The sequence below is a fragment of the Corvus brachyrhynchos genome, unplaced genomic scaffold (genome assembly GCF_000691975.1).
Source record: "Corvus brachyrhynchos isolate BGI_N302 unplaced genomic scaffold, ASM69197v1 scaffold56, whole genome shotgun sequence".
NCBI lineage: Eukaryota > Metazoa > Chordata > Aves > Passeriformes > Corvidae > Corvus > Corvus brachyrhynchos.
The window spans coordinates 387,990-412,353 of record NW_008238664.1 but is presented as its reverse complement, the minus strand read 5'-3'; the positions used below and the strand labels follow the sequence as shown (position 1 = coordinate 412,353).

General features: G+C 41.5%; 1 long non-coding RNA gene across 1 annotated transcript in view; it reads right to left on the bottom strand.

The window, feature by feature from the left end:
• Nucleotides 1-24,364, bottom strand: part of LOC108447575 — a 48,306-nt gene that overhangs the window by 20,538 nt on the left and 3,404 nt on the right. Inside the window, exon 2 of the long non-coding RNA XR_001863233.1 lies at nt 20,995-21,092. This is a non-coding gene — a long non-coding RNA (uncharacterized LOC108447575). The remainder of the gene's footprint in view (nt 1-20,994; nt 21,093-24,364) is intronic.

Below are 24,364 nucleotides of genomic sequence, written 5' to 3'. Positions count from 1 at the left end.
CCCCCCCAAATCTGCCATAAGAAAAATTAAAAGCAGATAAGAAATTTCTTGGGTGATATGATAGCATTTACCATGACATTCTTATTTCCTTTAAAAAGGCTACCTCCTTCAACAGAGATGAGGAGGGAAGAGATGAAAGAAGAAATTTGTTTACTTGGCAGTTGCATTCAGTGCTGCCTCAGAAATCCTCTGGATCAGGGACTACTTGTATTAGGGCCTATATGGAGGTGCTTTAAGATTCGTAGAACGTACTCATGTTATATTGTATGCATCATGTCAGAGAATTCCATAAGAAATATGAATAATTGCTAAAGTGAGTTGCTCAACAATCTGCAACAATCTTGTCATAGCCATGATCTACCTCCCTCTCTACAGTATCTTTGTTAAAATGTGCAAATAAAGCTATAAAAAGTTTCAGAATAATGTGCTACTAAGAGTTTATGTAATCTTATGTTTCAATCAAGAAACTTTTTCTTAGTTTTCAGTATCACTTATATACATGTGTTCCTACCTAACCTACTGCAGAACTAAGGTGGCTATTGCAGTATACTTTTCACAGTTTAAGAAGACTTTCTAACAAAACCCACAATGCCAAATGAAAATATGAATGCCAAATACTTATAATCACTATTCTAATCACAAATGCACATTGCTTGTCTCACCACTTCAGTCCCTGGTGTGAGAACTTTCACAAGTGCCCTGGGCCTGTAAGCCTTTAGGAGCCGTACTGTGTGGTTTTGAACTATACTGTATCCTAGACTGTATACAGTCAATAATAATCTTCAGCGAACAGGATTTCTTGTAGAAAATCAGACCCGTGCTAATCCAATATCCTGTTGCAAGGAGGGGCTATACATGTTGTTTCACCAAATGATGTCACCAGCTCAGAAGAGCTCAGAAGCTGGTGATTAGGACGTAATGTACTCTTAGAGTAAGGCTCTTCCCAAACCCATGGTTGGGGAATGATGCCCTCAAGCCAGAGCTCATGTCTTGCTCTGACTTTTTGCTTCTAATGCTTGATAGTTTGGTGGTGTGTTCTCTTATTTTCCCAGATTAGTATTGAGTGATTGATGGAACAAACCAGGGGTTTGAGCTGTAAGGCTGGAGTGAAGTTGGATGAATAGATCGTGTTAAGTACTGGGGAGAGAGGCTGATGAAAGGGCACAGAAAATGGGTGAGTGGTGACTTCCCTATGGATTCATTTACAGACATGTTGATAGAAGTGATATTCTTTTTACTGTTCTATTTTCGGTTTTCTAATATGAATTTTTCTGCACAAAATCTATTCCTAACACAGGATTATTTTCATCTTTACATATGAAAATCTCTATTTCTGCCTCAACACACAGTTAGGATTTCTGACGGTTTGTGAATATAGGAATGAAACCAAAATCAACTTGACACTCATCATGTACAGTACAAAGACCGAGATGGGGCCTGAGCTTGAACTTGCGCAAAGCTGAGTAATACTAGACTGTTATCTTGTCATTAAGAATTGCTTGGAGTCCCTATCTGTTCAGCAACTCTAATTAATGATCATTTAACTGTACTGTCAGCCCCGTTTAAATCTGAGTGTTGCCAGTTGCTTCCTTCATGCGGGCAGCCAATAGGTGCTGGGGGAGTCGTTCATGCATAGCATTGTCCCAGTGGCGCTGGGCCTATAGCATCCCAGTTTAATAGGGCATTCAGGGCTCATTAGCGAGGAAACACATCAGGAGTGACCGCTCCACTGCCACACGTTGCAACTAATAGCCTTGCCGAACAGAATCGTTTCTGTTTCTGCTCACTTGTTTTTGAATCCTTTCAATGTCAACAAGTGGTCATGTCGGCAGGAGCCCGCTATTCTCCCCAACAGTTTTATCCGTTGCTCTCCTGAGCCAGACTTGTGTCCTCCTCCATTGTTCCAGCCACAATGGAGCCTGAGCAATCACAAAGGCTTCACAGCCATTCATCATCAGCTCACGAATTCTAGGGTTGAGATTACCCGCCAAACTTTTGGGCCATCGTTTTGGCACAATGTGCGAATGCCCATGAAATACAAATAGTTTCTGAAGTTTCCACTTTTGTTGCAAATGCATAGGATGGCAGTGGGGGGGTTGTGGTGAGGGAATTGGATGGAGGGAAAGAAGAGAAAATAAAATCCATCGTTGCTCTGGCTAAAAATAGACAAGATCCTGTGGAGGAAAGATAAGAGACAATGAGATTTCTGCTGGAACTAGAGGTGCAGGAAGGAGCAACCAGGCAAATGGAGGTGTGTCCAAAAAAAGTATAATCACACTTTTGGCTCACAGATTTGGAAACAATCCCTTGGTTTTGGCATGGAGGCGCAGGCAGCTCTTACATTACTGGGATCCAAGAGGTACAGAGACAGGGTGCCCCTGGGCAAGATCCCCTCCTTCCATTCATGGGGATAACCAGAATTTTTCCTGGCTACTGGAAACATGACTGGCAAAATGCTTCCTGGAAGCATATACCTGCTGCTTGTTATTTGTATTAGGCTAGAATTTAGCCCTTGTTGTGCTAAATGGAGAGTGAATGGATATCTCACACTTGGAAACATGAGATCTGAAGGTGTAGTGGCTTTACCAGGGTCATACTGTAAAAGCCACAGATGAGAATCAAAGCTAAAACATGCGTGTGTGTGTGTGTTTGTCAGTTTATGTATTACTTCTATGGTGTTGTGTTCTTTCCTACATTGCCACTGAGTGGGCAGAATCCTGCCTGCTTAACTGCTAAGCAAATCAGACATTCATTTATCGTGTACTGACTACTGTCCAGACATGCTCCGTACGCTCCAAGCATCCTCCAAATGATACACTTGGGATGATGCAGAAAGACTGCGCTGTGGCCACGGTGCTTAACATCAGATGTTGGCTGGGCACATGGCAGAGAGCTTGCTGTGCTCTTCCATCCCTTCCTTACCATGTGCTGCTCTGTGGAGTTCACACTGTTGATTTTTCCTGAGTCAGGACTAATGGCTAAATTCCAGTCAAAAGGATTTGATTTGGAAATTTTTGGAAACATTTGGAAATCTCTGTGAGTGTCCTACAATCTCTTCCTGGTCATTTTAACATGCCAGGAAGTTATAAGGTGACAAAAGGTGTTCATAAGAAAAGTAAAGGTGATTTTTTTTTTTTGTCTGTCACTGAAAAATTAAGCTTTTTGTAAACCACAGTCGTAGCCAAAGATGCTTTTCAGTGCAAGCACTGAGAAATGGTCTTCTATTCCATTTTATGCTGTATATCAACTAGAGGCTTCTCTTTTTACCTGTTGAAATAATCCTAATGGGAAAAAAAATTGACTGCCTTTACTCTTTTTTCCTAACAGGTCAGTATCCACTTTATGGCTTGGAGTATTATAAAAGTACCAAGAAGCATTGCACATGTATCAAACACATTTCCTTACAAAAGTTTTGGGTGTAGACCTACAGCAGTCTCCAACATCAAAGGTAATAGTGATGCCATGATGAGCATTTTTAGGCCATGTTTTATGTGATCATTGCCATTCAAAAACAGTCACAAACTGACAGTCTGCGACAGTTGATTTTGTAAGTGTTGTGTTTCTTGTTGTCACTTTAAGATCTTCTGCAATCCCAAAGGACTGGCTTTGGAAAGTGGGCTGTATGTGAGATTCGTAATTATCTATTCGAGAGTTACACCCAACCGATACCGCAGCAGGGCAGGTGATTCTTCTTGCCTTGCTGCATTTTGCAAGTTACTGATGGGCACAGGGATCACTGATTGTCAGGTCTTTCAGACAAGATAAGCAGGAGAACATCACAACAAGGAATCTCGTTGCGTTCAGGTGTAGCCTAAGTGCATTCCAGACATCAGGACCTTAATGGGCATCCCCATATCAACACATCATCTTTAGGGGGCCTTAGAAATACTAGAACAGGGACCCCACCTGTCCCTGGGGTTAGGCAGCAGCTTTGCAGAATTTATGTGTTTATGTGTAGTAAGAAATGGAGTAATGGAGTAAAACCCTGGCTGTGGTAAATCAGAGGAGGTTTTGGCCTCAGTGTGTTTTCAGGTACTTGTCCCAGTCACTCCTACCAGACTCATAATGGTATGCATCTATTCAAGCTTTTCAAGGACAGAATTTTTCTTTTTTCTTTTCTTTCTTTCTTTCTTTTTCTCTTTTTTTTTTTTTTCCTCTCTAAAGCAGCTTATAAAAGAGGTAACTGCTCCTTTTCACAGTCAAAGCAGGATATTCTGAACAGAATGCTAACTAGACTTGGGGCCAGACTGAAGAAGGGTTTGAGCGGTTTTCAGATCTGGGTTTTTGGCTTCCGTATCATAAGTAATAATATAGAGGGAAAGTGTATCTGGAAAAGTTATAGATATCATACTTTAAAATTTCTTTCATTTTCCTAAGAGCTGAAAGTTTTCTCTAAGAGAAGGGAAATCGTGCTGTGTAAAAAATTATCTTTTTATTCTTTTTTTCTGTTGTTGTTGAATTTTGCAGCAATTTTATGAGATTGTTGATTAGTTGAATAGACTCGAGGGCTTTGGAATTGAAAGTGCTCCAGGCTAGGTAGGTAAAGCATTCTGGTGCTCTTTACAAAGCTCCTCCTTGAGATGCGCGTAGCCCTCTACAGCTAGATACCAGACCTCTTAAGTCCTAGTCCTGCAAACACTTAATTGTATGCATCTGCCTAGACATAAACGTCTCCTTTGCTTAAAATTCTGCACATTTTGATGAGGTTTTGTTATTCTGAAAGAGACGTTCAGTGAAAGTTATGTGAATGCCAAAATTTGTGGATTTGGAGGATGCGTGTGGACAAATCAGTAAACTGAAATATATGCTTGCCTCAAAAAATTGAGGTTTCTCACTAAAAAAATGCCTTTTATTCATAGCTTCTAAAATCACATCTGAACACATAACGTTTCACTGCATAGAGAAATGATGATTGGCAGTTGGTTTCTTTAAATATAATCTATAATGAAAGTAGCTTGTAGGGAAGTACTCTGAACTATACTGGGCAACTGACTAGGAGCAAGCTTTGTTCTTGATACCAACCACATCAGTGCATGATATTGATTTCTTGTAGCAGATACCATGCTGGTATTTCAAAATGCCACTTCTGAATTGTGGCTTCTTATCATCAGCAGACAGATTTTTCAGTGTGAGTAAGCAAATTGAGGACCTGAGATGTGCCATAGGTAAGTAAGAACCTAAGCCCTCTGTTGCTGTCTTTGAATTCTGCATTTGTCTGCAAGTGTTATTTTTAGGCCAAACAGGTATATCTAGCTTGAGTCAAACCAAGGATCTCCCTTAGCTCTGTAATGATGCAGATGTTCATAATATGTTCTTTTGTTTCATCTTTGCTGCACATCTGAAATTTCTGAGTTTAAACAGCAATATTTATGCAGCAGGGGTAACCTTAAATATAACAGTACAAGGTAACTAAAGACTGGTGGTGAGAGGGAAAGCTTAGGCTTCAGTAACAGTCCCAGGGAACTGGTGAAAGGGTTACTATGATGAGCAAGCATTAGGCACTTTTCACTGCTGCATGCTCCTCTGAACATGGGGGATTGCCACTGATGCAGAGTTTTACGGCGTCAAAAGTGAAAATCCTCTCACACTTTCTAGGGATGTGGTTTTGTGACTTGGGAGTACTTCTAATTATCTGGTGAAAAACCAAGTGAGCAAAACCAAACCCTATGTTTTAGTGCAAACTTTGTGGTGTAGTTGTTGGTTTCTCTCTCTTTTTTTATTTCCTTAGGGCAAGTAACTTAAAGAATAGCCTTTCCTTGTTGATTGCTCTACCATTCATCGGACAGCATATGGTTTTTGTCTTGGGAATCATCCAACATGTCACAAAGGCAGTGATACTGGACAGTTACTAGGCAGCTTTTGTATACTTTGGGGATAGGGGAAGATGGTATTTTAATAGATTTCCTTGGGGATCTCTTAGAAGGGTAATTTAATTGTTGAAATCAAATTTTGGGCTCCTGTCACAAATCATTACCTTATCTTTCATCCATCTATTCCCTTGTTGTTCAAACTAATAAAACATACACACTGCTGTCCATTCATGTGACCCCCTTCATACGTTTTTAACTGGTAACCCTGGTTAATAATGGGTAGGTGGTCTGTTTCTGGTTGAGGATTTTTTGAAGGAATGGGTAGTTTCTCTAGCTACCACATCCACAAGGGTGGCAACACTCATTCACTCAAGATTAAAAGCCACAGAACCACATGAGTCTTGGTGAAATTCAAGTGGGAAAATGCCTCAAAGAGGAGGGTGCAACCTGGGGCACTGCCTCAAAATATTCACATTCTGGGCTCTGACAGGCAAATTCTGGGCTAGTGAGTCATTGGTGAAGTGATCTTGAGACCCTTCTCAGTGAAGTCATTTGTCACCATTGCTATGGTAGTGTTTAATCAGTTCCAGCTTTCACTCAGTAATGCTCTCAGAAGACAGATTGCTGAATTTTCTTGCAGCTGTTTGATTGAAGCATCTGAAAGGAGGTGCATTAAGATAGTGGGAAACAGCCTGTGGTCCCACTGCTCCAGCTGCTCCTCACCTGATCCAAGCAATGTGCCACCTGCAGAAACATGTTCAGGCAGCACCTGCATCTATCCTGTCCCAGTCTCTCCATCCTCTCTAGTTTCTCTCATTCCTTCAAGCACTTGCAGCTCCCTGCTATCACTTTTGGGTGCTGCAGCTCTCCTGAGGTCAGCATGCAGGAGGGAGAATCTTTATTCCAGCAATTTAGACAGTGAGGAGACAGGGATGGGGGATAAGGAGCTCTGAGCTTGCAGAGGCCAGTTAACGCAAGAAAAAGTGAGTAGGCAGCAGGGTTGGGACAGCACGTGCTATGAGGTTAGTGGTGTGGTCTCAGGGCATCATTTACCCTTTGCCAAAGCTCATCTGATCTTCAAACTTAAATTTGATGCTTCAGCCTTCTGGTCATCCCTTGAATTTAGGAGTGGAGAATGGAAATCATGCTTATTTCTCACTGTTCAAACACATTGCTCAAATGTCTCTGACTGTGTGAGTGATTGGGTTGAGTGAGCATGGTTGTTTATAGACAGGATTTCTGAGCTTGACCCAACTCTACTTGCATGGAGATAACTGGGATTTTAAAGAAAGGAATCACTGCATCATTCCAAAGTCCTCTTTAAGGCCTGGTGTTCCCTTTGCAGGCACTGAACAAGCAGCATCCATCTCTACTGTTAAGTATTTACCATCTAAAAAAGTAGAAGACAGAATATTGAGGAGCATCAGGTCCAAAAATAAAAATGTGTGTGTGTTTAAACCAAGGAGGTAATAGGCAGCAGCTGCATGCTGTTTGCTCACTCATTTATTTGCTACAATTCTATGGTTACTTCTTGTTTTTCACTATAACATCCTTCAAATTCTGTTCCCTTTCACCTTAAAAATATTGTTTTAGCTGTTGTAAGCTCAGAAAAACTGTATTTAGAAACACAATGAATGACTAAAAAAATAACATTTAGATACAACCCCTATCATCCTAGAACGGGAGTCATTGCAAGTTTACATGTGGTCTTCTAAAATAAAGGCATTTTTTCCTAGTTACTTCTGTGAAAACAGGAAAAAATCCAGTGCTTTATGCACTCAGGAGCTGCTAAGTGCAGTTCTTACACGTTTCATTATTCCCAATGCTAAGAAAACGCTAGCTTTTTTTTTTTTTTCATGTTTCATCAAAAATGTTTTTCTGGAACAAACCAAAACAAACAGAATCCAACCGGTCTTTTGTTGGTTGCTTCACTTCCCAAAAGGGTCCAGGGCACTCAGTGACACAGCATCTGTCTTAGATGCTATTGAAGGCATTCAGCCCCTAAATGCTCTTCCACTGACGTTCTTTTATGCTGTGGTATTTGAAAAACTCATACAACGGGGCTGGAGGAAAGGAAAAAGGCATCTTTTGAATGGAGTGGAAAATATTTAATCTTCTCTCCACCTGTCACTTAAATTCTCAGGAACATGTCTGTGCTGTTTTTCTACTTTAGGGATAGCCAAGTATCCATATATCTTTATTAAACTTAATGTTGTTTTTGCTATTAACAACAGGTTATTGGAATAATCACTGTAGGATTTTAAATTGAAAGCTGGTAGAGGTCTTCAAGCCCCAGTGTCCTTTTACTAAATGTGTTCACGATTAGACCCTAGATTAGTGTTGCTTATTTCGAATTATATGTTCACTACTTTCAAAGGAGAAAATGAATTAATGCAATTTCATCCTTAGCAAAGCCTGTGGATTAATGTTGATCTTTTCAGGACTGTCCCTTTAAACCATCCAAGGTGTTTATTTTGTGTATGAAGACTTTAATGCTCTGAGTAACGTAATCATGGCTGTGTGTAGAAATGGAGCGTGTGTGTGGGGAAAGAGGAAGGCCAACAGTTCTTTTTGTTCTTAAAAAGCAGTGTTCCTTTTTATAAAGAGATTTTAGTGTAGCCCTCTGTATTCTTCCTCATTATAGAGAAATTCAGTGAAATTGTGTCTATGTCCTCAGACTGCTGTCCTAGATACCTTAACACCACATGTGTAGTAGATGTGCTAAATTAGAGGGGATTTTTTTTTATCACCTTTGTGAAAGTGTTTGTTCTTGTATCTTTTCTTTTTCTTCATAAAAAGGAAAAAAACATAAAGAAAGAGAAAGAAAAACTTCATAGAACAGTAAACCTGAGACATGGATTCGAATGCCAGACAGTTGAATGAACAGGATAATCGGGGTATTTTTTTTGACAGGTGCGACAGCCTGCCTATGACTGGCATTATAATCATTACCATTTTAATAAGGCTCTAATAGGGGGGCCGATAATTCAATGGGGTGTGAGGATCCTAATTCAACTCCCAATCCCACATGAATGTGCTAGAATTTGTGGGCTTTGTTTTCCTCTTTTGTACCCCTGAATGCAAATAATTACTGGCTATAGATTCAAAAATTCTTAGAACTGGAAGCTAAATTAGCTCTCCTAATACTGCACAAGAATGTCAATACTCAGGGGGGAAAAAAAGGAAGTAAGTGGTTTTTGGTTGTTTTTTTGTATTACACTTGTGGTACTGCAAAGGTTCTGTAGCTTAAGTGGTTTGGTTGGCAGTGTGAATAATACCAGCACTGTTTGTAAAGGATGTGCAGCTCTCTTTTCCCCTGCTCTCCCCAAAAGGAAAAGTAAATATATTTGTGTGAAAATCATTTCTGGAAAATCATATGCTGCTTTCTACCTGCCATTTTTGTTGATGTTGCCTCAGTCTGCTCCAGATGTGTCTGTCCACTCCATATTGTTTCAGCAGTGGCAAGTGGTGTGTTCAGGATCTGTGGCTGTGCTTTCACTGGAGCCCCGTGGGCACTGAAGTAGTCAGTTTATCCCATTCAGATGATCCCACAACACAATTTCAAATCCTGAGGCAGTACCCCACGCTGCAGTTTGAGGCTGAGTGCTGAAGGTACCCTGTGGGTGCAGGAGCCGCTCAGCATCTGTGAAGAGTGTTTCCAAATGTAAGAGAATACACCAATCTCTGCTTAGGACACCACTTACATTTGCGTTTAAAGGCATTTGAGCAGCTGTTTTAAAACCCAGGGGGTTAAGGAGTCAGCAGCCCTCCTTCCTTGCTCCTACCAGCTCCTACCATGTGTCTGACTCTTGGGACACAGGACCAGGTAAGAGGGAAAGGACTCCTCCTGGCTCCTCTCTCTGTTAACAACCAGAACAAAAAACCTTTTCTTTGTCTCTGCTGATCTATGTAATGAATTTCTCTATTCATTTGTGATCAATAATACATATTATTATTTCTAGCTAATGACCAACAGTGCTACATGGGACAAGACTTTGAAAAATTGAGAGGGATATTTCCATATAACCCCTTGCAGCTGGAATCAGCTTCTCCCGCCCACTATTTCTGATCCTAAATTAGCTGTGGAGTCTTGCCATGCTTTCAGTCCTCTTTCTCTTTCTGCACATGCATTGCCTGATGTATAAGGAATATGACCAGCACTTTGTCTATAAGGGAACAAAAGACAAGCAAAGGCACTTTATATCATGTCAGAGTGGGAAATAACTGAGGTGGACAAACTGATCTGTGAAAACCAGCCTGAACCTTTGCCCCAAACTGAAATGCAGAGTTTTGGAGCTTGGCCAGAATCTGGTTAATCTTTCTCCCTCTCTGTCTTTTAATGGTATTTATGGTTTCACAGCACTTCCTGGTTTCATCTGGGTCCAAAAGCAGGAGACTGAAATACCATTGAAGAGGCTATTCACAGTGTTTCCAGCTGGCTAGGACCATGGAATGAAAGATCTCTCACAATCAGGTCTGTTCTAGAAGGGTTTCTGCCCAATTTCTATCCTGATGAGGTTCTGATGAACAGCCAAACTGTTAGAAAATTATCCTAATTAAATTGAAACTTTGAAATTATGCCCATGCACAAAATAACTGACATCCTTCACCTGATGAACCTGTGTACAGAGAATTGATTCATTAGGTTTCTTTTTTGCCTTTTTTGTGCAGAAGATGTTATTTTTTCGTGCCCTTGGAAGGCTCCTCATGGAATTGATATATACACAGGCTATTTGTGCTCTATTTGGGATAATGTTTTTTATGCATTTCAAGTTTTCATGGACAATAAGCTGCAAACCTAGATAGTTTCTGGTTTGATTCAGACATTGAAACAACTTCTCAATCCCGTGGTTTCCTTGAGTGGAAAATGACAGGATTTGGAAACGATCACTGCTTTTCTGCAAGTGCTAGAAAGACTATATGGAGATCTGTTCCCCATCACACATGGTTTGATTTAGGCTGGATGTTGTCACAGAGCAATTGGAGATGCTGGAACAGCCTGTGAGGAGCAAAACCCTCGTGGATGGAGAGGTTAATGTTTCCCTCTGTTTTAGCTTACCTTTTGCTGACATTGTGGCCAATTATTGCTCCTGTGTGACAATTTTCCTAGTTTGGCTAAAAAGGTTGTTGAGAAGCCTGTGAAGAACCAGCTGAAGATGTCCTTCTTCTCCTTAGGCCTTATTCAGTTCTCTGGGGGGCAAGGTAAAATCCACTAGTTTGGAGATGACCTTGAGAGTACCCGAAGCTCTCCCTGCTGACTTGGACCACGAAACGTGGTTGACTTTCTTCTAGGCACTGATCAATAACTTTATTCTTCTCTCTTAGAGATCACAGTAGGCTGTGCTAGACAGGCTCCTGTCTGGCAAGCCCTGTCCTTGGGGACTCTCTCTGGCTGAGCAAACGTTCCAGAAAAAACAATCACAAATATTTTAAAGATTCATGGCGGATGGGTAGTTACTTGTAATTCCTCTTACCTGTTAAATTTGCTGCTGCTATCACTGTATCATCACCATGCCCAGATGTGGGCCCAGAGCTAAGCATGGCTCTAGAACAGCTGTCTGGCCCCAAACAGCTCAGCAGTCTGACAAAAATACAGCATGCGTGAGGAGCACAAGGGAATAATATTTGTCTATCTGTGGGGGAGAAAAACTGGTTCTAAACTTAGATGATTTGTTTAGGCTATGGAAAAGAGAGTACAGGGTGATTTATCTTGTTTTATAGCTCTCCATGTGCTCCCTGTTGCCTGTTGGAGTGAGGTTTCTTCTTGAGTCATGTTTCACCCCTTGAACCTACATAAGACCTTCAGGAAAATGCATCTGGGGGTTTAACAAGAGTAGCCACCAGTTTGAAATCCATGAGGAGAGACCCAAGCCACCAGGACTCTTCCCCCTTGATTCCAGCCCAAATGATCCAAACCTGCTCAGAAAACACAGAATAATGCAGTTTCACCTTCCCTGTTGAGGGACAAAGCAGGAGGGAAAAAGGGATGTGAAGACGTTGACTTTCCCTGTCCCTAATAGGAGCTAGGGAACTAGGCAAGATTTAATTGTCTTGCTGAGCTTTTAACTGGGTAGCAAACTTTCTTGTAGGTGGAAGATAAGTTAGTTAAAGTTGTCCCAAAAACCAAAAGAAAACAAACACCACCCAATTCATAATTTTTGGTGATATTATAAAGGTCCAAAGGGTTATGATGCAGCAGCGAAAGGAATTATTTCTGCCTATATCACTGGTCTGCTGGCTGGTTCCAGCATTACACTTCCCTCTGCAGTAGCTTCCCCTTGTCAAAGCAAAAGCTAATACTGAACTGTCTCTCAGCAGATCCGTTCAAGGTTGATAAAGTGTTTTGGGGAAGAGGTTGCTGCTAAAGAAGCTGCTGTAAAAGTTTCGACCATTAGAATTCACTTTGATGTATCAAAAGTAACCATTTTTCCCTAAAGTGCTGGAAATTTCATTGTGTGGAGAATTTAGATTAACATTAAATACAGAAGGTTTTAGAAATCATTCACCTTGAAGACTGGCAAAACTGGCATATTCACAGCAGAAGTGAAAGACTTGTTTTATCTGTGTTGTCCTTTGTAATTATGCTGCTGAATAACAGAAGTATTATCACACCAGGGTTAGTGCCAGAGGATTACTCAAAGTTTTTCAGATGGGATGGTAAAGTGGTGCAAACAGGTGCATAGACAAAGAGCAAAAAGAGGGGAGGAAAATGAGAGAAAGAAAGCTGAAGCCTTCTAGTTTCAGTCACATAGCAAAATTAATGGTTTCTCTAAGTGAATAGCATAGCTAGATTACTATTGAGCCTGTAAAATTAGAGGAATGGGTCAGATTCTTCATTTCACTCCTGTTTTAACTTAAGCAAAGGAGGTCATTTTAATTGTGCTTTACCTCAAAAAAAAAAAAAAATCTTTTCATTGCAATAGTTTTGCAGTGGATAAAGTGACTCATAAGAAGAATATGGACCCTGAAATTTGCTTCCCAAGAACTCCCTTTGCAAACTGGGTGTTGCAAGCTGGGACTCCTTTTTGAATGTTCCACATGTGTATCCAGAAAGAGAGAGGAAGGCATTTCTAAATGAAGTTAAAACATCTTTACCAGCGAAACAGTCAACATAAGCACATGATGTCACCTTTTTTGTCTGTATTTGTGTTGATTTATTTGTTAGAGCCACATGGATACTTCTTAATCTCTTCAGAAAATAATGATGTACTTTTGCAGCGTTACTTTGCAAGACTAAACTTGGAGAAAGTTTTTGGTGCCACCTTTGAGTATGAAATGTATCAAGAGATGCATTTCACTATTTACAGTTAATTACCACAAACAAAGCTGCTGAGGATTTGGATATGGATATCTAAAATAATTTGGGGAGGGAGAGAATGGGACATTTGGGTATTCTGCCCTCTTTTCTCACGTGGTAGCTTCAGGAACATTTTGTGGTGGAAGAAAGCAATACTTTGGGTCAAGGAAGGAAGCAAGAATTTGGGTCACTGAGGAAAGCGGCCCATCTCAGATTTCTGTGTTACCTTTGTCTGCTGTCTGTCACTGAGAACAGGGGCATATTTTAGTTTACTGACTGCTTTTGAGGTAAACCTCTGGGTAACTATAGGCTGCTGACTACCACTTTGGTCCCCCCAAAGATGTGTAAGAATAATAGGTGGGTAGGACAGGCTTGGGATGACGTATTGATGTTCCCCCTGACTAATGCCTACAAATGGGATTTCTGTGATTCTAAGCGAGACTTTGAAGGCATCTATTGCTTTGCTTCATTATTAGAATGTAGCAGTCTCTGAAAGGAGATCTCCTTAGAATATTTGCTACAAAGAATTATCAGTATAAATATCTGCAATTGCTGGTGCCTGAATCTTGTGCAAATCATGGTCCCTGAATCATGGGCAGATCGTGGGCTTTGCGGCTGTGCAAATAAACAGCAGCCTTGCGATGCCCCATCTCCTCTGTTTTCCTGTCGGCTCTGTTCTTGTGCATCACTAAAGGGCATTGAAATTGCACAAGTCAGTCCTCTCAGCGGGCTTGGTGCCCCGCTGGCTCACAAGAAAAGGGCCAGCGGGGAGTTTAGGGGCAACAGAGTACACATGTATGTGCTCACTCCCCATGCACGCCCTGCCTGTCATCCCAGCAAGACCCGTCACCCTTCTGATTGTCGTTTTGATCCTACTCCTTCAGCTGACATGCTCTGAGTCCTCCAGCCAGGGCTGTGAAGGACTGGCACTTTCCTGTCCCAGACAGAGCCCTGAGATAACACACACAGTATGCTTTGTGGTCAACCAGATTTGATTCTATCTGAGTTTAAATCTGATTCAGATTCTCTCTGAATTTAAAGCAGTGGTGTTGACTTGATGACAGTAACTAAACGTTGTTATCTCACTTTGTGTCATAATGTAGCCAAGAGGGGACATCTGAGATCACATCTAGGTTTAGAGGAACTCAGAAATCAGGAATCAATTCCCTTTGAGTTACTTTTTCATTTCTATACATTTGAATATGTATACATTTGAATAAATAGCACTTCTTTATGTTTTGGAACAACTTTACTGAAACAAAATGTTTTGGCATTATCTAAACAAATTTTTGTTTCCTGTTCTTAGTAAAAAAAAAAAAAAAACAAACAGTAAACTCAGTTTTGTTGACAGGATCTGTATTGCCTAACAAGAAAGTATTTAATTTGAAAATGCAGGGTAAGTCTAGTTATATGGTTCTCAGGACAGTTTCTAGTGGGTGAATATTTCATGTTCCTGAAGGTCAAGCTCTGCTAGAAAATTTGTACCTCCTGTGTGATAATGCAGTAGCTGGGATCAGCAGAGGTGTCCAAGATAAGACATTCTTTTATTAGATATGGCTGACAGCAAAGCTTGCCAATCAAAGTATTTCTGCCTCGCTGCTTTGCCTGGAGTTTGATGCATGGGTATGGATATGGTGAGGTTCTTTTGTATTCCTCCTTTTTAGCCCTGTTCCCTAGGAAGCAATGCATGATTAAGCTGGCTCCAGGTCTCAATTTTTTGAACTTGTCTGCTTGGCTAGAAGAGAAACAGCCAGATGAATCTTTCTTACCAGAAAGATTCAGAAAGCCTGAAACCTCATCTCAGCTGTACTATTACTGGCAGAGGATCTGCGGAGAGGTGAAGAAAATGCAGATCCAAGTCTCCTGCTGGCCTGCTGGGACAGCACCTCATTCCTTTGACCTCTTGTGGGGCACCATGTCTTTCAAGAATGTTCCACTGAGAAGGATGTCAGCAAAATGGAGTTTGTTGTCACCCTGAGAAAGTCATTCTTAGTGTTTTCTGCAGTAGCTTTAAAACCCACTATTTAATCTCATTTAATATAAGCCAGACTGCTAGGGGACACAAATCAGTGGTTCTGCATGGATGATTCCAGTTTTCCATTAACAATGGGATCTGGCCACAGAACTTGCCTAGATTTTGGATTAGTGCGTTCATAGGACTCATCAAAAAAAACTAGGAGAGTAAAGACTCTGTTCCGGAGGAAACCCCCTTGCATCTGTTAAACATTTAATTTGTAATTGAAGTTCAGACACATTGACTACAAAATGACCCATTTAGAGCATGGAGAATTTTCCTTAAATAGAGATGACTATTGGTCAAGTGGGCTGGGATGAACCCCTTAGTAAAAAATTCAGGTACATTGTGCTTTATAAAAGTGCTCTACGACAGGAATATGTGTGGGGTACAGAGCACAGCACTTGTCACAACAGTGAGTAAAACTCTGTCCAGAAGTAATGTGAAAGCCCAGGAAACTACGACTGATGGAGAAATGGATCCTTGCAAAAGAGAAACTGCGGCTTATTTTCCAGTTTCAAGGGAATAAAAAGGATGGGAAAAGTGCTGGCTGTCAGACTGCCTTGTGTGGCACAAAAAGTCAGGTGTCCCAGTGGCTGGAAGTGATGGAGGTGCTGTCGTGCAGCACTGCCGGGGCAGCGTGTCAGCCTTGCTGACAGTCCAAGGCCTCTGGCCATCATTTCTGTGGTCTGCTCAGAACCACAGCCTGCTCTTTGATCACTGTGTGCAGGGAATAATCTGCAAACCCACAGGGGTTTGGCTTTCAAGAAAAACTTTCACTCTTCCATAGCAAGGGAGGAAGGTTACAAAGGAGACAGGATAACTTTAGCTTTGATTTGTTGGATTCTTTTGTTTGTTTATTGAGTTGGGGTTTTTTTAATACCTGCTCCTCACTTGAAAGTCTTTTTTTCTGGAGCCATTTTAAAGAATTCTAAAATGTCTTGCCAGTGTGTTCATTTCAAAAAGGACAATATCTAGAAAAAGTAATATTCTCACCATGGTCATCTTTACCTCTCACAGCTGGCTGGAGCAGAGTTCAACACGTCTGTGAGGGCACCCAAAAGAGAGGAGATTTGTACAAGATTATGGAGATTTCCAAAAGAGCTGTATAACCACAATTTTTCTTTGTCTGTATATTTTATTTACATGAATTTATTGAAATGTCCTAGGCTCTGAAAAAAAAAAAATTATCTGCCACTATCATATATATTCCAACAAACAAACAAAATGCTATTGTACAGGAGGATGATAATGCCAGGAACAGACATCTTCCTTCTACTCCATTTATCTCAGCAATGCACTCTTAGTCTGGAAACTGTGATATTGAATATTGTCAGGTTGGGTTTCCACTAATTAACGAAAAACAGGCTGCAAGCACAAAGGATTAATTTGGCCTATTCAATCTGATCATAAACATTTTGAGAATCTGTTTAGCTTTTTTGAATGGTGTGAGGTAAACCAAGAGAAAAAACATCTTTTTTTCAGCTAGTCAGCCAGAAAAAAAAATCCACATGGATTTACCTAATGGGGTCAAAGCTGAGAGAAGCAGAACATTGTTCCTGGGAGCCAGACAAGGTGGTTACTTTAGGGAGAGGGATGATCCTGAGGCTCTAAAAACTTTAGAGCTACTAAATAACCCAGTGAATTTAAGGAGGGAGCTTTGTTCTGCCTTTAGAGGGAGTTCGCATTCCCAGTATCAAGTGGAACTAAAAACTCCTGTGCTTTCTGGAAGCCACAGGCCCTTTTACAGGGGTTGTGCAATCAGTGTAGTACAAAGCATCTGAGTCAGGTTCTCAGCTGGTGAAATCAATGCACTCGGTCAGTGAAGAGCCTGGCGGTCCATGTTCAGGTCCTACTTGCGCGGTGTGGAGTGTCTTTGATTAAACTGCAATCAGAAGCCAGCAAAGAGATAATTGGCATGTGTATTACTGCAAGACATGCATCAAACAATTCTGCTGGGCTTAGGCTGTAAATATGTACCTAGGCTGGTGTGCTAGCAATGAGCTGCTCGCTTGCTCCTAGGACTTAATTACGTGTTATGCCGATCGATGAAAGGTTAAAACAGTTGAATCAATATTTTATTGCACTGCTGTAAACTGTGGTTATAGCATATTAGACTACGAGTGGCTGGCAAGTTAAAAGCATGTAACTGAATCAAGGTCTGAGTAAGTGTTGTGTGTGCAATTTAGAAACAGTTAATACCTTCCAATTGAGAGGATTTGCTTCTAATTAATATAAAAGCTGTTTATTTAAATCTCAGGCAGGCAGTATTTAAATACACAACAAGTCACCTGGGAATTCCATCTAAACCACTTTGTGGAAAGCTGTTATGTTGTGCTGAGATAAATCCAGCATGAAGTAACTGTACTTCTACTGAGCGTAGAATGGTTCTCTGCATGCTGTTTTCTTTTTCTTCTTCTTCCTGAATATGCTAAAATATCCTTGGCCTTGTTCCACCTTAAGGAACAGTGAAAGTTACAGTGTTGCTGCAGTTTCCTGTACTCTTATTGCCTGCATATCCTCAGTCATCCATTGGCAGCACTTGTTTTGGAAAGGTATCACGTATGAACAGAATGAAAGACAAGCTCTGACAAATGGAACACACAATGTCAATCGGCTGGAGACATGCGGTATGGTGACCAACAACATTTACAGAGTTCACAAATTATAGTTTCTAGAGGTCCTAGAATATGTGAGACCATGACTTTGTTTTCTTAATGGTGCTTTTCAAGTGGATTTAAGATATTTTTAAAATTTTTGTGAGGTTTGAAGGGCTTATAGGTAGTGAGGATAGTAGCATCAAAAGGTCTGCTAACAAGGTTAGCAGAAGAGTTGCTGATTTCTTTGGCTTTAATTTTTAAATTTATTTAACTTTTCCCCATTGCTTGAAAGAGTGGGGTGGAATAAATAATGCTTTGATAAAAAAAAAAAACCCAAAACGTTTAAAAGTTTAAAATATTTTTGCATAATCTCCAGTGAAAGAGTACTAGAAACCTTCACAATTTCATGCTAGTCCGTCTTTCACCAGCAGTACATACCTGTCATTAATTTTCACCAGGTAGCTTAATTTTCTCCCCTCCATTTTTATCCCAATTTCATCCAACCTCTCCATTCCCTATCTGTGTTCACTGTGGTGATAATGAGACCTGCAGCTCATCCCAGAGAGCCATATCAAAGAAGCCAACAGCATTGTGAAAGGTGGTACTGGTAACTCCCTGCTTCACCTGCAGTTCAGAGAGTAGGCTGTGAATTTTAGCAGTTTCCTGAGGGGAGTGGATGAGGGAAAATTTGATGGTTTGGGCTAGATTTTTACAGTGGGTTTGTTGAGCTGGGTCCATGTAAGGAGTCAGCAATGACCAGTTCATTTACTGTCTCATTTTTATCATGTCCAAGGGACAAGTTTGTCCCTTGCAAACTTGGGGAAGTCAATGCCTTTATTTCATTTTCCCCTGTCATAGTCGTAAAATCAGCCTCAAATAACTTTCTCTGCTTCTTAATTATGTGCTAACGAAGGTTTTAGTGAGTATTTTTTACTTCACACATCTTCCTCCAATCCTCTCAGCTGAGCTCAGACTCCAGAACTGCTCTCCTATTGCCACCTCCCCTTAGCCCACGGATGTCTGCCCTGCAGGAGAGTGATGTAAACAAGGATTTTTAGCTGGCAGGTCTTTCAATGGCATGTAGCATATTTTTGTGAAGGGAATAAGCAAACCGGCAGGTTAAGCTCTATTTCTGCAGGGCTTCCTTGCTGCAGTTGGTTTCCTTGGTGTATTTTGTGGCACCTCTGTAAAGTGCAGCTTTAAAATCTCTCAGGAGAGTAAAACCTGGTAGTTCAATCTGTGGGAAGGAACGTGGCTGTATCAGGACTGGGGAGTAAGGAATGTTTGCCTGCAGACAGTTGTAATTTACAGGCTATAAATGAATCTATTTAGATAACAGAAAAATGAAGCCAAGCCTCATCTGTCTTTTCTTTTCTTTTTTTTACCCTACATAAGGGAAGTTGCATTGCCTGCTAAAAAACTTGCTTCTGCACATCTCTGCTTTCTCCTGTCTGCTGCACCTCTTGGCAGCCACCTCACACTGTGTTTTGGGATGGGTGTGTCACTAAGCACGGAGAAAGTAATTTCCCATAAAAATGACAAATCCCACTGTAAATTGAAGGCCAGTCTCTGCATGAGAAGCTTATGGATTTTAACTACTGACTGAAAGACAAGCTCAGCATTCAGTAGCTTTGAGGATGCCTTGGCTGTAAGAACAAGCTGGGTGGCTGGTGGCATGAGGGTTATCAGGAAGTTAGATGCCATCTTCAGCAAGGCTTTGAACAGGCTCTCCATAAACCACAGGTGCATTATATTGGGTTAGGCCCTTTCAGACTGGGCTGCACGCCTTGGGATGAATCCGGAAGAAATCACTGTCAGGGATCAAATATCGATATATTGTCATACCCACTGATGTTACCGTAATTTGAGTCTTTTATGAGTCTTTACTTAGCAAAGACTTAGAAGTGCACGAACTTAGAGCTTGGGTTATCTCTGTGCCTGGAGAGCAGGTGGCCAGGCAGTGGTCAGGTGGGGATTATTGCTGCTGACGGTGTTAGAAAGCTTGCTTTGCACCTGCCTCCTCCTCATAACAAGCACACTAAAGATAAAAAGAGTCCGATTCCCTGGCACTGCCAACCAACTCCTCCAATCTTTCAAAAACAAATACTCAACCTTGACTGTAAAATTAAATAAAAAATAAGAGTTACCACTACCTTCTATTGCATGTTGATTGACCTGAGCACTCTCCAATGGCAAACATAAAAGATTAGATATCACTTTCCATACAGGTGTATGCAAACCATTTTTCGTCTAACTGGTAGAATGAATTGTTCAAAGTTCTGGAAAATGTCCGTGTGCACTTTTACAAGTGTACTTAGCAAAAGGAAGGCATTGACTTATGCTTTCAAAGGTGGTGATTTACAACGGCCTGTCTAGTGTTTCCAAAATCAAGAATTTTGTTTAAGCTTAGCAGAATGTACTGAAAGGAGATTTCTGATGCAGTGTGTGTGTTTACAGTGCAAATACAGGCACAGGCTTTTTAGAAATCAATTACTCAAAGTGATCTCACACAGGAAAGAGCCAGCACTACAAGGGATGGGGCAGAAAGGATCTTCTCCTTCTTAGAGACTGATCTAAGCCAAGAGAAACTTCAAAAAGAGAAGGTTTCCTGTGGTAAAGTGAGTGTTGGGAGGGATGGGAGCATCAGAGTGAAGACACAATTTCTGTTTGGAGGAGATGGACAGCATCCTTGACTGTCAGAATGGTTTTGAATTCAAAATTCACTGATTTTCTTTACTAAAAAAGCTATAATTTTTTTTAAGAAAATGAGAGAGAGAGACAGAGAGAAAAGAAGTCTACATTTCTGAGAAAAGAAAATACCAAAACTTGGTAACAGTGCTGAAAACAGCTCATGAAAATTTTAAGATTAATTTTCAGCAATCATTGGTCATTTATTGCACTAAAGACTGTTCTATATGCTTCCTAAAAACAAGCTGAACAATGATTTCCCACTTGTTTCTTGAATGTTTTGCTACGCCCCAAAATATGTGGTTTCTCAATTTCTCTTTCAGCGCTACAGAAATCAGTCTTTTTCAAGAATTAGAGTTGGAATTTTTGCCCCATAGTGATGGGTCACCATTGAAGAAGTATCTCTTCAGGTGAATTGCAGTGACAGAGAAACTTTGCTTGGACAAATAAAGCTTTTTAAACTGGCATGGAACAACTAAGCAAAAAAGATGGATTCAACTTCAGCCTCCAGCATCAAGGGGAAAGGACATAATTTCTTAATAAGTGGTAAGCCCGCAAGAAAAGGCCTACCTTTGCAGCACTTACCTCAGCAAAGAGAAAGAGTCTGTCCCTTTTCTCCCTTGAAGAATTAGTTATTTCAGAGGCTAATTGTCCTAGTCTGAAAGGATTTATTGATCCAACAGCTGAAAGAAAAAAAACCATGTTGATATTTCTGCCTGGGAAAAGACAGCTTTTTTCCTAGTTGAGAGAGCCTGTTAGCTGGCTGCTGCTGCTGCTGTGATCTATACCCTTGTGGCTATTTAAAATCAAGGACAAGATTTTCCTTTTCTTCCCTGGTGTGTTCACACATGTCTCGTGATACAGAGCAGCCACTGAGGGGATACTGTGTTTTAGTTGCTGACGTGTTTCAGAGCATGGCCCTGTGATGGTCAGAATCAGTGGGAAGCTCTGGAACGTGCTGTGGTGGACACAAGGTTAGGTCCACACTGCTTCATGAGGGTGTCCATGTGAACCTTCTCCAGGTCTGACAGACCACGTATCTGGGCAGGCGTGTGATGGGTCTTGGCCAGGTGGGAGTTCGGAGGAGCCGCCACCAGCACTCTCACATTTGCCTGCCTCTGTGCAGCCACCATGAATCCATGTGGGAATAGGGCAAGCGCACATCTGAACACCACCATCACAGCTAGAGTGGCGAACATCTTTTCGTACAGTATAAACAGGCAATTTTATCTTGTTTTCTTGTCAGATTCATTTCAGACAGCTCTACCTAAAATTGCATTTCCTCTCTTTTATGCAGCCACTTCATATATTACTTTGGAGAAAAATATTCCTAATACATTACTGGACATCTGCCTTTTTTCCACACTTACTTTGAAAATGCTTTTCTATGTTTATTCTTTTTGTGGAAAGTTTCTTGACCAATGATTTAGGCTGGGAGATGATAATTTGTCCTTTAAGGCCTTCATACTTCTTCATCTCACTCTTTTCCTTTCAATGAGCTCTACAAATCACAACCCACCCTTCCTTAAGAGGGTTTTTGATTATGATGTTTTAATTGCCACAGGATTATCTAGGTAGGAATAGATTGGCTCACATCATTGAAGGGTTTTCCACTCTTCAGGCTGTAATATTCAGGTTGTTTAGTCCCAGCCAGGAGGTTCAAACTGTAACTAGGTGCCCTGTTTTCCAGGCTGCATAGGATCTGTATTCATTCTGGGACGTCAGAGTCTGCATCACTAACCAGCTACCCACCAGAGCAAAGTGGTGCTCACCTCCAACTATGTTTGTGCACCTGGTCCTCTGTCTTTGGAAGATGTGTGTTCAATTCTCCTCTCTGAGAACTCAGATCAGAGATCTTCCTCTTCAGTTTCTTAGGTTTCTGCTGAACATCCTAACCTTGTACTAGTCCAAAGCATCTCTGCATCAGCAGGCAGGGGCTGGAGTCCTTACTGCACTGTTGCCTCCTGTGCTGCAGCAGGGAGGAGGGGATAAGCTGTTTAAGGTTTTGGGCTACTGCAAACTTGCTTCCTCTCTGAGCAAAGGCCAGCTTGGGCTTTTTAAGCACGTGCTGCATCACTTGCTGCCCAGCTCTGTATTGCCTGCATTCAGCCTCTGTGGTGATGCCATGAATTAGACCCAAATGCTGTTTGACAGCCACAAGGCTGAAAATAAAAATGCAGTAATAAAGCCAGTACTTTTTTACAGCATGGTACACAGTATCTGGTACTGTGTTTGTCATGGAGGATGATTACAAATAAATCAAAGAAGTTTGGATTGGTAATAAATGACAGGAGTTTCTTTCCCTGTCTCCCATCATACCTCACAGAACAACCAGAAAGCATGAAGGGGAGGGATAGTGGAGGGTCTTTTACTCTGCATGCTTGGCTGAGCCTCAGACAGGGTGAGAGAGATCATGGCTGCATTGTGAGGGAGCTCAGTGAAAAGACACCCTGTTGGCTCTGAATTTGCTAGTTCAAGGCTGTGCATGTGTTGACAGAGAGCTGAGCTGAGCCCAGGCAAATTCTCCTGGCTGAGAGGAAAAGCCTGTGTGTGTGTCAGGCTGATAAAGCTGCTCATCCTGCTGCAAGTGTGTCTGCATGGCAGCATGCTCTCCCACGGAGGGACAGGCCCCCTGAGCACTGTGCTCTGCTGGGCTCTGCCCCAGCTTCAAACTGATTTGGGGAATGGACAGGTCACTTGCTGTAAAAGTGTGAATGCAAAGCTTTCTTTCTCCCACCTGGTGCTCATTTAAACTGTCAGATCTGTTACAGCTGTGAAGGGGTTGTATCTGGCACATCTACACCCTTATTTCTCATAAACATTGCTAATTCAAGAGATTCTGGAGGTGTTTATGGATGGCTGAACACCACAGAGCACTCTGAAGGGTCTCATGGTCGTTGGACAAAATCCATGCTCTGCACAGCACATTCACAGAAACTCAGTATACCCTTTCTGTTAGATGTATTCTAAAAATCCTAGAGAAATGGCCACACATGGTACCTGAGAATCACAGTTTAACTGGTTTCAGTCTCACATCCCTGGTTCTACAAAGCTCAGGGCTTGGCTGGCTGAATACTGCTGTATAGCACCCAAAATCTCTTTCTTCTGGTGTCATGTAAGGGGGAGTTGATATAGAAAATAGTGTTTGTATAGTTGATCAAAAAAGATATTGAGTAGTTGATGCTGAAGATGCTAGATTACACTTTTCACCTGAGCTCTGTGAACTCTGCAGTACATCTAGACCCATGCAGAATTTGCATAGCCCACAGCCAGTCACTCTCAGGGTGCTGATGTCCCTCAGACCTGCCTGCCAGTCATGGTGTTAATTTCTACACATAGACTGTATGTCATCCATCTATGAATCTGCTTTTCTAAACACTGCCAGCAGCCTCAGCTCATTCAGTCTTGCTGCTGAAGCAGCCTCTTTTGTGCCCAAGTAGTGAGCACTAAGCCTGGTGAACTCCAGCTGTTGTGTCCCAGTAAAGTCAAGCGTGCTTTAACCATTACATGTTCAGCAAGAACCACAGCCACATTCACCTCTAAGCTAGGAATGTCATCTCAACCAGGCGATCACTTCTGAAGTCTTCACTGGCTAAGGGAGAAGCTATTTTGTGGGTTCATGATGGAGCATGAGGGGGTGCAATGTTGCTATGGCTTGTATCACCATGCTGCATAAAAAGTATTAGACATGTACCTGAGAACACAAGGCCATCGCAGGCAAAATGTCTGTGCCTTTGCTGTCCTGAGGTGCAGCCTGGGAGCTTTTCTTGATGTGCTCAGCCGTAGGGATGTTTTCCAGGTAGGCATGTTTCCTCAGTGTTTAAACCAGGTGATTCTAAAAATAGCCCCTTTGAAACCAAAGGGACCCGGCAGGGATTTGGTCTCGCGCATTTTGCTGGGAACTGGAAGCGTTTCCAGCGTGGTTTTCCCTGTGGCTCCCAGAAGAGTTTCCGTG